The sequence below is a fragment of the Arachis hypogaea genome, chromosome 12 (genome assembly GCF_003086295.3).
Source record: "Arachis hypogaea cultivar Tifrunner chromosome 12, arahy.Tifrunner.gnm2.J5K5, whole genome shotgun sequence".
Taxonomy (NCBI): domain Eukaryota; kingdom Viridiplantae; phylum Streptophyta; class Magnoliopsida; order Fabales; family Fabaceae; genus Arachis; species Arachis hypogaea.
In genome coordinates this window covers 102566297-102580997 of record NC_092047.1, presented here as the reverse complement: position 1 = coordinate 102580997, position 14701 = coordinate 102566297, and the positions used below count along the sequence as shown (strand labels likewise).

Below are 14701 nucleotides of genomic sequence, written 5' to 3'. Positions count from 1 at the left end.
GTCAAAATTAAAAAAAAAAAAAATCCAAACGAAACAATAGCTAAAGTTTAGCAGCCATACAAATTCAAGTCTTCGAACAAAATCATCAATTATATATTACAAATTATCATGAATAATATCGCCCCACCCCCCACTCCGCTCTTCATTTTGATATGTTTAATTATTTAGTATATATATAGTCAAAGATAACTTTAGACTAAGACTCACATTTAAATACAAGAATCATGTTGGTCTAATTAATTAAGATGTTGATTTGACATAGTTAAATGATTGAGCAAATTAAAGCACGGGGATTAGGAAAGCATTAAAGGCCACAGAGCACGAAGATATATGGATGTTATAAGACATGTGATTATATTATGTGGTCTTTCTAGGAAATACCACTTTGAACGAAGGAAAGATCACTTTGGACGTAAATTCATGTTCATGAAATTCGCCGAAGCATCGTACTATCTATTTTAACCTAGGTACCACAAACCGACCAATTCAATTTTGTCTTCTTAGTATGAACAAATTTATACGTAACATTTAATCTTTTTCATGTGTTAAACGTTAAATATTAGTATGTTCATGCATGAGGAGAAAAGACTTGTACTTCACCGGTTACTACTGGCCACTTTAATTTTGGCGAATTCTTTTAATTAGTGTGTCTAGTCTTTTTTATTTATTAAAAAAAAAATATTCATGTACATATTGAATTAATTTTAAATACTGTGTAATTAAATTATAATTATATTCATAATGATATATTGTTATAATTTGATTGTAATTGATAAAAATCGATTATTTATATCTAAAATATATAACGATAACGAGAATACTGAATAACTGAAAAATAACAATATAAAAAGCATGAGTTTTGATATTCTCTCAACTGATCTCGACAAACGATCACTGGAAGAAGAAAATCTGATCGCTACAAGTACTAAAAAAGTGAAGATGGACGCTGTGGGAAATTAGCCCCAATCTGAAGACATGATAGAGAATTCTATTACTAGTACTACTCATATGAAGGCAAGATGGATGGAGAGGGGATCAACATCAACTTGAAAACGTGGTAGAAAATACTATCATGACTACTACTGGCATAAATCTTCCTCACCCCTAAGAGGAGAATAAAAAGGAGAAAAAAATGAGTGACAATACTATCTGAAAGATTTTTTATTGGGATATGATGGTTGATAATGGTTTTGAAAATCTAAATCCTAAAGAAATAGCTGATTTGGTTGCAGAAGAATAGAAATAGAATTTATGAATATAGTGGATAACTTAAGACTCCCTTTACTCCAAAGCTCAACATCCAGGTTTTTTTTAAAGGAATATGAAGACTACTGCAGACTATAGAAAATTTCCCTGGTTATTAAACCTTTAGGCAAGTCTCTCAACCTTTAAACCATGGAAAAAGGATGGGTCCTCAAGTGATGGGCTAGAAAGGATGCATGTGGTCAATATCATGGATCATGAAAAAAATTTCTTCTTGGTTTTTTAATCAAGAAGATTATGCTTACGCACTGTTTGAGGGACATAAGGCTACACTTATATAGAATAGCTATGGACCTATGGTATACAATGTGGCTACGTTTTAAAGATAATTCAGTAGTAAAGATAAGTGTAGCCTATTCTAGTAAGCATGAAAGCTGAAAAGCGTAGCTTTTGGTCATGAGTAGCATTACTTGAAAAGCACACCCTATTCTTGAACGCAAAAAGTGTAGCTTTTGATACAGAAAAGGGTAGTCTTTGAGAATATGCAACGGCCGAATAGGCATCCCCCACTAAAGCATCTCCAAAGTAAAAAAAGCGTAGTCTTAGCCAAAGGCATAATTTTTTTTCATTTTTAACTACACTTTTCAAGTGTAGTTGGATAGGTATTTTTCTTGTACTGTTCAATGCAATTTTGGCAAATTCTCTTAATTAGTGTGTCTAGTCTTTTTCATTTATTTAAAAAAAATTACTTACGTACATATTGAATTGATTTTAAATGCTGTGTAATTAAATAATGATTCATAATGATATACTTGTTATAACTCAGTTGTAATTGTTAAAAATTGATTATTTATATCTCAAAAATATAACGATAATGGGAATACTGGATAATTGAATAATAACAATATAAAAAACACAAGTTCTGATATTCTTTCAACAGATCTCGACAAGCGATCAATGGAGGAAGAAGATCTGGTGGTTAGAAGTACTAAAAAGGTGAAGATGGACAATGTGGGGGATCAGCCCCAATCTGAAGACATGATAGAGAATTCTATTGCTTATACTACTCACATGAAGGCAAAGATGGATGCCGAGGGGATCAACATCAACCTAAAAACATGGCAGAAGGTACTACCACGACTACTAGTGGCATAATTCTTGAAAAAGAATCTATGGATATGGTGGATAACTTAAGACTCCCTTCAATCCAAAGCCCATCATCTATGTTTCTCTAGAGGAATATAAAGATTAGTGTAGACCATAGAAAATTTTTCTGGTTATTTAGCCTTTAGGCAAGTCTCTCAACCTTCAAGCCATGGAAAGATGGGTCCTCAAGTGATGGGCTAGAAAGGATGTAGTCAAAATCATGGACCATGAAGAAAATTTTTTCTTGGTTAGTTTCTTTAATCAAGAATACTATGCTTATGCACTGTTTGAAAGACCATGAATGATTGCAAATCACTATTTATTCGTACAAATTTGGAGGCCCTTCTTTCTTCCTTAGGAGTTAGATTTTCGTAAGGTGGCTGTATGAATCAAAATTTTAAATCTTCCAGCGGAACTGTATAATAAGCACTTGGAGAGATAATCTGCCATATGGTTAATTCAGCCACCGAGGCGGCCAAAACCACCAGAAAAGGGGAGGACAACAAGGCATGGGGGAAAAACAGAATCGTTGGAGAAAGAGCACCAAAACAGAAAGGATTCTCAAGTGGCGCAAAATTAGGAAAAAATCTCAAAAAAATTAGATTACAAACAATCTTGGAAGGAATCATATTAGCAATAATGACAACCCATTTGGGCCATGGATGCTGGTTAAAAATACTCTAGAACGAATAAAGCAAGACCTGAGGATATTTCCAAAGAAAAAACGGAAAGTTTTTATACTTCAAGGTACCAAGTTTTATCTGAAGATGATCTAGAATCTACAAATGAAAAAAATCAAGACATAAATGTTGAAAAGGAAAAAAATTATTATAGAAAATCTGAAGCAGAAAATCAAGGAAGGCTTGGACAGAACATGTCAAAGTCTAACAACTTCTCATCAGTTTAGAAAAATCAACAAAAATCTAAAGTATCAAATTTTATTTTGAAAGACAAAATGCTAACCAAAATAGAAAGAAGATCCTGATTCAAAATCAACCCAAATCAAGTAACAATCAATGTGTTGTAAAAGCTATGCCTCAAGCTCAGGTGCAGAATTTGGAGAAATCTAAAGACAAAGAGAAAGTCAAAGAGATCATCAAGAATATTGGAGGAGTTTTAGCATGCTATAGAAACGGCTAGCTAGACAACAACAAAATGGGAAATTTATTTCTATTCCGATGCAGCAGATACCACTATCATGGCCCTCATTTCAAGGTACATGGGTGGAGCTAATTTCGACCAAGGAGATGGAAGCACGACAAATAATCTTCCTGACCCAGGTGACACAAATGAAAGTTTAATCACCGATGATATGGTCATTCTTGATGACCAGAATTTGGAAAAGGAGGAATCTCCTTCAAGCCCAAGGCCTATTCTCAAGAAGATTTTTTTATCCTTATCTTTTTTTTATTCATGAATTTATTAATTTGGAATTGTAAAGGAGTTATTGTTAAAATGCTCTCTCATATTATTGAAGATATGTCTTATAGATATAATGCTAATGTTTTTGTGTTATTGAAAACTCATGTTAGATAATAAAATAGATAAAAATAATAAAAAAATTGAACTTTGATTCTTGGTGTATTAGTGAAGTCGATGGATTTTTTGGGGGCATTTGGTGCTTATGAAATAAAGCTTTTTGGAAGACTGAGCCTATATCTATTGAGCGCCAGCTTATTCATCTAAAGATTAGTGATTCTCAAAATAATTTTTGGTGGTTTACAGCAGTCTATGACAATCCTCATACACAGATTAGAAGGAGTCTTTAGGGTAGATTGGAGGCTTTAGCTGATAATGCACAAGGACCATGATGCATTGGGGGTGACTTCAACTCTATTTTGTCTTTTGATGATACTGGAGACAACTCAAACCTATCTAAAGATCATAATAGATTTTTATCTTGTACCCATCTTTGTGGTGTTAGCGATCTTGGATTTTCGGGTCCACCTTTTACTTGGCAGAGAGGCAATACGACAAGAAGGCTGGACAGATTTTTGTACAACCTTGACTTCAAATCATTTACCCATCTTGCTCGAATTCAATCATGTAACATCCTAACTTTTAGTACCTCATGATTGCATTAAAAGTCCAGGCGTTACCTACCTCTAATCTTTTTTATTTAGTACTTTATTTATTTAATATTGAGCCTCTGCGAAATACAAGTAAATTTTTAATTATAAAAGCGAAAAGCCTTTACTTTAAACCACTTAATAACATAAGTATATTCACATAGCATTATATACATAGACTTATTTCAAAAATTCTCAAATATAGGTCCTACCCCTCTGTAACCAAAATGACAAATGACGAGGGAAAAAATCTCAACTAAACCAAAAACAGAAAATACAAATACATATAGCTTTGTAGAAAATCTGTAGGGGGTGAGAACATCGTCCTCACAGGTTCTCAGTAGGAAAAGAAATACCATCAAAGCAAAGAAATACTTGTAAATAGAAAAATCCCATTATAAAAACAGTTTCTTTTTAAAATACACTTTGAAAAAGTTTTATAAGAAATCTTACTTCGGAAATATCGTAAAGAATCTTCTTTAGTTTACAAATTTCTAAAGTAAATCATTTAAAAGCGAAGAGACCAAGGGCATGCCTAAGGACTTCCTACCCAACCAACTTACATCGCTGATTCTTATCCATCCAGTACATAATCTAAAGTATCGGGGCAATACCAAGTCCAATCTACCTCAACCTCCATCACCACATCAGGAACAACCCCCAACATCACCACCGCCAGCATGAGAGATCTGTTAGTTTTCAAACACAGATAAAATAATACAAAGCATACACAAAAAGAGTACAGATAGAGTAATTAGGTCAAATAGCAGATAGATACAATTATTCAATTAGACAAACCAAATACAAGATGCACACCCAAATAATACACACAAATACAAATGATGCATGTCTGCCTTACGGCCTCCTACTCCTTCCTCATCGTGGTTTTTGGTTCGTCTCTCCCTCATTTCCGTCTCGGGCTTCCTTCAGTGACGGCCCCTGAACTTGGCGACGGTGACTCCTATCGGCTCTATGGTGGTGACAGGCAATAACTCCTCCCTCCTCCTTCTCTTCTTCTCCCACTCCCTTCTCTCCTTTCTTTCTTTCTTTTGTTTTCTGTTGTTGTTGTATGTAGTGTTTAGGGAAGGGGGTTGGCAGCTAGGGTTGGGGGAAAGTGTGTGTTGTGTTTAGTTAGGGTTTGTGTGAGAATATGAAATAAAGTTAGGGTTAGGGTTTCACTTTGGGGATTTTTAGGTTAATTAGGGTAGGATAATTTTAATAAAATTAGAGTATAGAGTATTAATTTGAAATATAATTTAATTCCTTAAAATTATTTTAAAAATATTATTTATTGTATCAATTTACTATTTGGGTTTCAATCAAGTATTCTTATTTAAAAATATAAGATGATGTAATTAATTTTCTTTATTCATAAAACTTAAGATATTAAATTCTAAAATATCAATTATTTACATCAAATCGTATAAAATTATTATTATTTTACCACTGCTAAAATTTATAATTTAAATATAAAAAATTATTCAATAATTATAAAATTAGATAAAAATTCTAATTTAAATAGTCAAAACCTCATTATTTTTAAATTTCTAAAATTTTAAATTGTAAATAAAAAAATACTCAATAATTGTAAAGTGAGATAAAAACCTTAGTTTATTTCAAATTCAATTTATCAAAACTTGCTATAATTATCTTTGATAAAAAATTCTAAAATTAAAGCCTTTAATGAATAAACAAATTGAAATTAGTTCATAATAATAAGATTTTTCAAACAATTCTGGGTCTTACAAGTCAAGCCAATATGAAAAGAGAAGATAGGCCATTCAAGTTGCTTGCTCCTTGGATACTCCACAATGACTATAAGGCCCTCATGGAGTGGAGTTGGGAGAAAGAAGTAAAGCTAATTCATAATATCAGCACTTTTGTTGGAAAGGCAAAAATTTGAAACAAAGATGTCTTTGATCATATCTTTAAGAAGAAGAACCGTTTGCTTCTTAAGATGGAAGGCGTAAATTGCATGCTATCTTGTGACATTACTCCATTCTTAGACAAGCTGCAAAAGAACTTATGGAAAGAATATGAAGCGATTGTGATTCAAGAAAAAGAAACAAAATCACTTCACTTAAGGATAGCAATAGGGAGTGGATTGATAATCCTAATATCTTTAAAGCGATGGGTGTATCCTTTTTTAAATCATTATATACTTATGACATAATTTATTCTTCTTTTTCTATTTCTGATGCTTTTCCTATAATTGCTGAGCAGGATATGCTAAACTTGGGGAGGAGGTATCTCTTCAAGAAATTAGAAGTGCTATCTTCAAATGGAAAGCCCCTAAAAAAGATAGTCTTTCAGCCAAGTTTTTCCAATTTTCTTGGGATACTATCAAAGCATCTTTATGTTTTTGGATTAAAAATACTTAAGGATCTTGGACAGATTAGGGATGTAAATTAGACGTTTATTAATATTATTCCTAAAACTTAAGCACCTGAAAATTTTACTCATTTTAGACTTATTAGCTTGTGTAATATATGCTATAATATTACTAAAATTATTGCTGAAAGACTAAAAATCTATATACCTGATCTTATTGCTAATTATCAAGCAAGCTTTATTCTAGGTAGAATTAGCGCTGATAATATTTTTGTGGTTCAAGAGGTCATTCACACTATAGGATTAAGAAGAGTGGCAAAGGATTTATGGCCATCAAGATTAATCTTGAAAATACCTACAATAGATTAAGTTGGAATTTCATAGTGGATACTCAAAGATTTCTACTATGAACCTTCTCTGGAATTTTCAATCCGAAGATTTCCATCATACTAGAGGTATTAGACAGGGAGATCCTCTCTTACCTTACCTCCTTGTGCTTTATATCGAGAGACTTTCTCACTTAATTTATTCCCTCGTAAGGGAACGAAAGTGGAAACCTATTAAGCTTTCTAGAGGCAATTCTAATCTCTTTCACCTCTGTTTTACAGATGATTTAATCCTGTTTGTTCAAGCTAATAAAGAACAAATTTTGGTGATAAAGGAGGCGCTATCTAAGTTTCGCAAAAGCTCAGGTCAAAAAGTGAGTTTCCAGAAATCATGTGTCTACTTCTCAAGGAATGTGCATCACTCTATTCATCAAGAAATCAATGGCCACCTTAGTATAAACCTCACCAAAAATTTGGGTAAATATTTCGGTGTGCCCCTCATGCATGAGAGATGTAACAAGCAACAATTTCAATTCATCATTGACAAGATGACTAATAAACTTTCTAGTTGGAATATGAAGTCTCTCTCTCTCACGCAGGAAAGTGTAGTTAGTTCTTTCTTCTATCCATATGCATGTGATATAAATTATGAAGATCCCAAAGGAAACTTGTAACCAAATTGATAAAATTTATCGACATTTTTTTTGGGGTTCCAGTGACAGAGAATCCAAAATCCATTTGCTTAATTGTGATGCAGTTTACGAACGAAAAAATAAATGAGGTCTTGGATTGAGAAAGGCACAAGAACCAAATAATTTGTATCTCGTGAAATTGGCCTGGGGACTAATCACCAATTCTCAGTCTCTTTGGGTTAAGGTCATGAGGGCTAAATATAGATGTGGTAGTGAGATGATTCCTAAGGTTGTCGGGAAAACCAGTTGCTCAAATGCTTGGAGAGGGATAGTCAAAATCTAGAACATTTTTAAAAGGAACATTATTTGGAGGATCGGTGATGGAAATTCTGTTAGATTTTGGGATGACCATTAGATATCGGATATTGATACTCTTTGGAACTTTGCCCTGGTTAATCTCGACGAAGATAGCAAGGAGGAAAGACTAAAAAGCTTTGCTAATCAAGATGGAAGATGGGATTGGGAAAAAGTGACTCAATTCCTTCCAGAAGAAATCTTAGAACTTATCAAGGTAATCAAAGCTCCACAAGAGGAATTAAGGCCTGATTCTATTGCCTGACTCCCTATCCCTAATGGGGAGTTCAATATAAAGTCTGCCTATGAGAAATACTATGACAATGATGATATTCCAGACATCAATTTCAAACAAATTTGGAAACTTAAACTTCTTCAATGTCTAAAAACTTTTGTTTGGCTTCTAAAACATAAAGCTTTACTCACAAATTCTAGAACGCAGAGAAGAGGTCTTACCAATGATGTAAGCTACCTAAGGTGCCATAACCATGAAGAGACCCTGCTCCATGTGCTCTGGGACTGTCCTTACATCCGTAGCATTTGGGTCAAAAATGTCAATAATACTAATCACATCGAGTTCTTCAACCAAGACATGTAAAGCTGGCTGGAGAGCAATCTGAGTTTAGGGACTCGCAATTCTTATGTGACTTCTTGGAACATTTTCTTTTTCACAACCGGAAACTCTACTAGAAGAAACAGGAACGAGTTAATCTTTTGTAAGACGCAGGACTTTTGAAAAGTCTTATTATGATCAAGTCTCAAATCATATAGTTATTTACAATCTTAATTTTAGAAATTATTCTATTAAAGATAATTAAAGTAAGTTTTGATTAATTGAATTTGAAATAAATTAAGATTATTATCCAATTTTAAAATTATTGGATTATTTTCTATATTTAAATTATAAAGTTGGTAGTTATGAAATAATAAAAATTTTATATGATTTGGAATAAATAATTAATATGTTAAAATATTAATACTGCTGTTTTGGAAAATAAAGAAATTAATTATATTATTTTTAATTTTTGAATTTTGAACATTTTATTGAAAATAATTTGTAAAGTTGATGAACAAATAGTATTTTTATACATTATTATTATTGGATTAAAATTTATTTCTAATTACTGTATTATCCCTACATTTATTTGAAATTACAAAACTACCCTTAACCCTAATTTTACTCAAAACCCTAATCCCCTCTAACCCTAACAGCCACCAAAACCCTCCCCCAACACCCAGTAGCAGCAACGCTGCAATAAGAAAGAAAAACGAAGCAGAAAGGAAGAGAGAGTCAGAGAGCTGCGGCAGGAGAGGAAGAGAGGGATGAGCCAACGCTGGTGGGCCTCGTCGCCACCGCCAAGCTGCTCGCCACTCACCGCCATCGTCGCTGGTGTGACGCGGAGGAGGGAGCCAGAGGAGAAGAACGGCACCGTTCCTCGTCACGGCCAAAGCTCACCGCGTCGCCGTCGCACTCACCGCGTCGCGCCACCGCTGTAGTCCTTGTCGTCGCCGTCCTGTGGAGCTGCCGCCGGACTGCTGTGCGTGAGGAGCTCGTGATGTCCCCACCATTGACGTTGCGGAGGAGAGAGCCCAAAGGAGAGAGACTGCGCGACAATGAGGGAGGAGGACACGGGCTAGTGACGCGAGGAGCGCGACTCGCTACGCTGCCGTGTGCTATCGCCGCCGTCGAGCTCCCATGGCAACCACCGGCAAGATTCAAAAGAGAGAGAAGCTCGAGGAGAGAGAGAGAGATCGGCAGAGGGAGGGTTTCTGTTCGTGCAGCCGTGCCTCCCTGCCTTAGATTCCTCACCGTCTCCACTGTTTTTCACCACCGCTGATGTTGTCCGTCGCCGTTGCTTGCCATTCGGAGCGACTACATCGCTGTTTCTGCCGTTCTGCTCACCGGGTGTGGCGCGGTTGTTGCGGAACCATCGCCGAAATTTCTGGCCGCTTTTGCCGCTTGAGACCCTGCTGCCGTCGCCAAAAAATTTTGTCGGTAAGGGTTTTAAATTGATTCTTCTTTCCGTTGAGTTTCTGGGAATCTCATTGTCGTTGCATGTTGTTCAGGTCGCCGCTACCGCTTGAGGTGGCTACCGGGATGTCGTCGAACTGGTTCAGAGCCCGACACTATTTCATTTCGCTAGTTCAGTAAGTATTTCTATTTCGAAAGCCCCGCGTTAGTGTTCTATATTGTATTAAATCCTTTACGATATTAATGTTCTTAGGATTTAGTAACCGAGGTTGATTGTTGTGATTTAGAGCTGTTTATGCTGCCGCAAAAATGTGTGGGGCTGTGATTTGAAGCTGACGTTGATTTTGGGTCGAGTCAAAAGGATTTTTGAGAGGCGTTTGGACTATAGTTTCAATTTGTCGAGGTAGGGGCCTTTTCAGAAACCACATTTTGTGAAATAGAATTATTATATATGGATATTGACATGAGAAAATGTATCTTTGAGTGATTGTATAAGTCTTATGTAGTTGTTGGTTGTCTTGGATGAATATGAATGCTTGATTGGCTGGGTTATTGTTCGGTTTCGTGAAACGGACAATTCTTGAAATGCTTCTTTAAAGTTAATTTGTAAAAGCTTTGAAATCGAGTTCATCCTCTTAGAAATTGATTTGAACTTAATTTGGTGATCTTGAAATCTAAACATGATGCACCCTTGAAAACAGCTTGATTTTGAATTGATTTGGTTTTGAACCCATTGAAGAGGGTTGCGGAATGGTTAAGTTGGGACCCGGAAAGGGTGGCAAAGTCCAAGTTTTAGGGGAGGTGCTGTCGAAATTTCTATAAAATTCGGGACTTTAATTGGAAATGTTATTCGTAAAATTATGAATTTAAGGCCTTTACTATTTCACTTGGAGAATTGTGAATTTAAGACTTTTATTTTCTTCACTTGGATTATTTCTGAAAGTGATAAAATTATGTTTTGAAAAGAATCTTGGAAAAGAGGATTATGTCTTAGCTTGGTTTCCTAAGAGAAGTACTATATTTTTGGGTGCAAGTCATTTGGAAGAGAATTATGTTTTTAAGGCTGTTTAAGAGGTGGAAGGAGTTTAGGTTTCCTTGGATTTGACTGAAACATGATTTATGTTGTTTGAATTTGACTTAAAGATTTCAGTTATAGAAGTTTTAGTGACTTTGAAAGAACTTGGATTTCGATTTACAAATTGTAATTTTTGACGTTTTAGGGAAGGTTTAAAGTATTCTTTGAGTTCTGGTTTAGCAAAACTAAAATGATTTCCGAGCCGTTGGAAACGTTTCAAATTTTTAGCATGGTATTGAAATTTGTTTTAGTTTAAGTAAAAGGAATGATTTTGAAAATGTGGTTGGAGTAACTGATTACACGACTTGGTTTGGCTTAAATTCTATTCTTATTTTCATTTATTCAAATCAAGAAAATTAAGGTTTTACAGATTTTGAATGAATTTGAGGAAATGAATTATGTTATGCTCCCCTAAAGACTTGAGACTCTGCCAAGAAACTTTTTTACAAAATCCTATTTTTGGATGGATGATTTTGAATATTTCAGAAGAGTTCTTTAATTTGCAATGGTTTTGGAAGTTTTGGAAAGAGGATGCCGAGGGTGGCCTTGTTTTAAAAAGGGAACCTATTTTGAGTAAAAGTGGCTTATGAGCCTGAAATGATTTGAGGAATGAGAATTTTAAAGCCAAGGCTGAAAAGAACTGATTTTTTTATTTCAAAGTGAAGTGAATTGAGAAGCAGTGATTTATGGCTTGAATGATGACTTTATGAGTTTGATGATGTTGGATGGTGGAAGTGCTATTTTGTTATGAGCCGGAATGGCTATATATGATAACGAATTATGACTGTTTGTGTAATATGTTATGAGTCGGAATGGCTGTATATGATAATGAATCATAGTTGGTTGTGAAATATGTTATGATCCGGATGGCTGAGTATGAATATGAATGGTTATTGAATTGATAAAGTGATTGTTGCACTTCCAATTATCTAAGATACGAGTTTCCCTGGGTAGAAGCAGTGGCTAGCCACCACGTGCTCCAGGTTGAGACTCGATACTCTGCTGACCCTATGTCGTAAGCGTGGCCGGACACTGTGAAAGTTCCGGATGAGTTCGTCCCCGTGAATATACACCAGTGAGGGTGCTGGATATGAATTATGATTATGACTGTGAATAACTCAAGTTGGGGATGCACGACAGAGGGACAGTCCAATGGTTATCTACTAGGTCTTGTCGGGTTGGCTTTATAACCGACAGATGATATCATCAGCCACTAGGACAAGCATTCATCATATGCATCTATGTGACATTGTTTGAGTGTGCATATTGTACTTGGTTTGCCTTTGTGATTAATTGTGGTTAACTGCTAATTGTTCTACTTGAAGTAATTGTTTGTTTTTGCTTGAACTTTCCTACTTGTGTTTGCGACTAGGATTCTGTTGGACCGTGATGATAGGTTGTTGTTTGGACTGTTTGGGCCTAGGGCCGTGGTTGATCATGAGGCGGGCCGAAGGCTATGTTTGGTTGATGTTTTTGGTTCAGAAAAGTATGAAAAACTAATCTGGTTCAGCATAGATAAACCTTTTGAAATGCTTTTGAATTTTTGAGAAAAGAACAGTTTCTTTTTTCAGAAAAGATTTCAGATTTTTCTTTATAGTAAACTTTTGCTTTTGAAAAGATGCATAAGGTGGTTATTAATCATTGTAATGATTTTATCTCGTGTATCCTATTATAGTAATTCTGTAATGATGTTCTCACTCCCCTACAGGTCTTTTTTTTTCAGGTTACGAACGACGAAGTTCGGAAGAGTTTATTTCTTTTCTGTTAGACGATGTTTCTGTATTGTTTTAGTATTTATGTTTTCCTTGCCTTTAACTCTGCAAGTTTTGTAAGAGGGATAGGATTTTGATATGAGATGCTCGTAAATTAATATGTATATATATATATAATATGTATTTCCTATGAGCGTTGTAATTTATATTGTAAGTATGAATGTATGTTTTCGAAAAATTCGGTTTAAGTTTTAAACAGGCTCATATTTTAGTATTAAATATTATAAGAGGTCGTCATAATACCCGAGCTATCAGAGGCGTAGCCGAAAGCGTGACATTTTGATAGTTAGGATGTTACATCTTCAATCAAGGAAGTATCTCGAGTGCAAAACTATTCTACTCATTATCAAATAGCAAGAACTTATGAAGAAATTATATCCTTTTTAGAAGCAAGTAAAAGAACCCATACCTCACCAACAATGCAATATATAGGTTGGGTTGATCCTGTGGCGGGGTGGTATAAGTTGAACATGGATGGCTCTTTCTCTTTCTCTACAAGTGTCGACACTTGCGGCGGATTGATCTGGGACCATCATGGAAGACTAGTTGCAGGATTCATGCTAAGAATCGGTAATAATTTCATCACTATGGCTGAAATTTAGGGGCTATATATTGGATTGAAGCTTGCCTTAGACCTTAACCTTCAAAATCTAGAGATCAAGACCAACTCTATGTGTGTCATCTAACTCCTCCATCACCATCATGGGCAACGCCACGCTTCAACTTCGTTGATTCGAGCTATCAAGCTCTTGCTTACAAATCCTGAAAATTTTTTAGTTAGACACATTCTGAGGGAGGCGAATTTTGTAGTTGATGCTGTTGCTAAGAACACTCATGGTGCCATTGAGAGTCTCCATTGTTTTGTCGAAGCCCCTAAGTTCTTGGTTCCCCATCTAAAAGCTGATAAGAAAGAATTTAGGTTCTCTCGCTCTTTCTTAATTTAGGACTTTTTTTACTTAAATAAATTAAAGAGAATTTAAAATTACCAAATTCTCCTAAATCAATTTTTGCTACGTGAATCTCCTCTTCCTATTATTATATAAATCGTCCGAGGGTTTTGTGCTTTAAGTTTGGACGTTAAACATCACAGGCTGCGACGATTTATGTTTAAATTTCGTAATCCAAAAATATGTAAATCGTCCTAGAATATTGTGCTTCACCAAATGAGTGTAAATTGTCCCGGACTAAGCAAATTTATGTATTTTTAGCATAAAATACAGTAGGCAGGGATGATTTACTCGCAATGAGTAACACTCAGTAGCCTACCACAATTTATGTACAAAATCTAATACATAAAATCTTGGAATAATTTATGTAGAAAATCAAAGGCACAATACATTTTCAAGAGTTACGTTTCGCAGAGAGCCACCATTGTAACTGCGACGAAATTTTTTGAAACAAGAAAAATTGGGAAAGAAAACAGGTTTGTGCAGTTGAGGAAAAAGAATCAGTAGGGTCTATATATTTTTAATTATTTTTTTATACGTATATTTTATGGAAATTTTTGTTATACTTTTTTATTTGGCTTTGTATAATTTTCACCATGTATTTTTTGAGTTAATATTTTTTAAATTAATATATAATTTGCTTACTATTATTGTTTGATAGTATAAATTATTTATTCCATTAAAAAGATCATATTAAATAAAAAGTATTAAAAAATGATAAAAAAGAGTACTAAATTTTAATTCATAAATTTAAATTTTTTAAAGAAATGAGAGCCAAAAGAGTGTTTGAAAAAAATGTAGTTTTGTCTAATATATACGTGTAACATCGTAACTTTTAGCACCTCATAATCGTACTAAAAGTTTGAGTGCTACT

At 34.6% G+C, this 14701-nt stretch overlaps 3 long non-coding RNA genes across 3 annotated transcripts; 2 read left to right on the top strand and 1 right to left on the bottom strand.

Annotated features, from left to right (window-relative positions):
• Positions 1-4790: 4790 nt before the first annotated feature.
• Positions 4791-8749, bottom strand: LOC140177097 (uncharacterized). Its single transcript, XR_011868803.1, has 2 exons — positions 8518-8749; positions 4791-5107 (listed from the first exon to the last, which is right to left on the bottom strand). It is a non-coding gene; the product is annotated as an uncharacterized lncRNA (long non-coding RNA).
• LOC140177098 (uncharacterized) lies at positions 5040-8417 on the top strand. Its single transcript, XR_011868804.1, has 2 exons — positions 5040-7204; positions 7358-8417. It is a non-coding gene; the product is annotated as an uncharacterized lncRNA (long non-coding RNA).
• Positions 8750-9271: 522 nt separating the features above from the next.
• On the top strand, positions 9272-13010 carry LOC112727952 (uncharacterized). Its single transcript, XR_003166052.3, has 4 exons — positions 9272-10057; positions 10129-10209; positions 10321-10436; positions 12817-13010. It is a non-coding gene; the product is annotated as an uncharacterized lncRNA (long non-coding RNA).
• The last annotated feature ends 1691 nt before the right edge of the window (positions 13011-14701 follow it).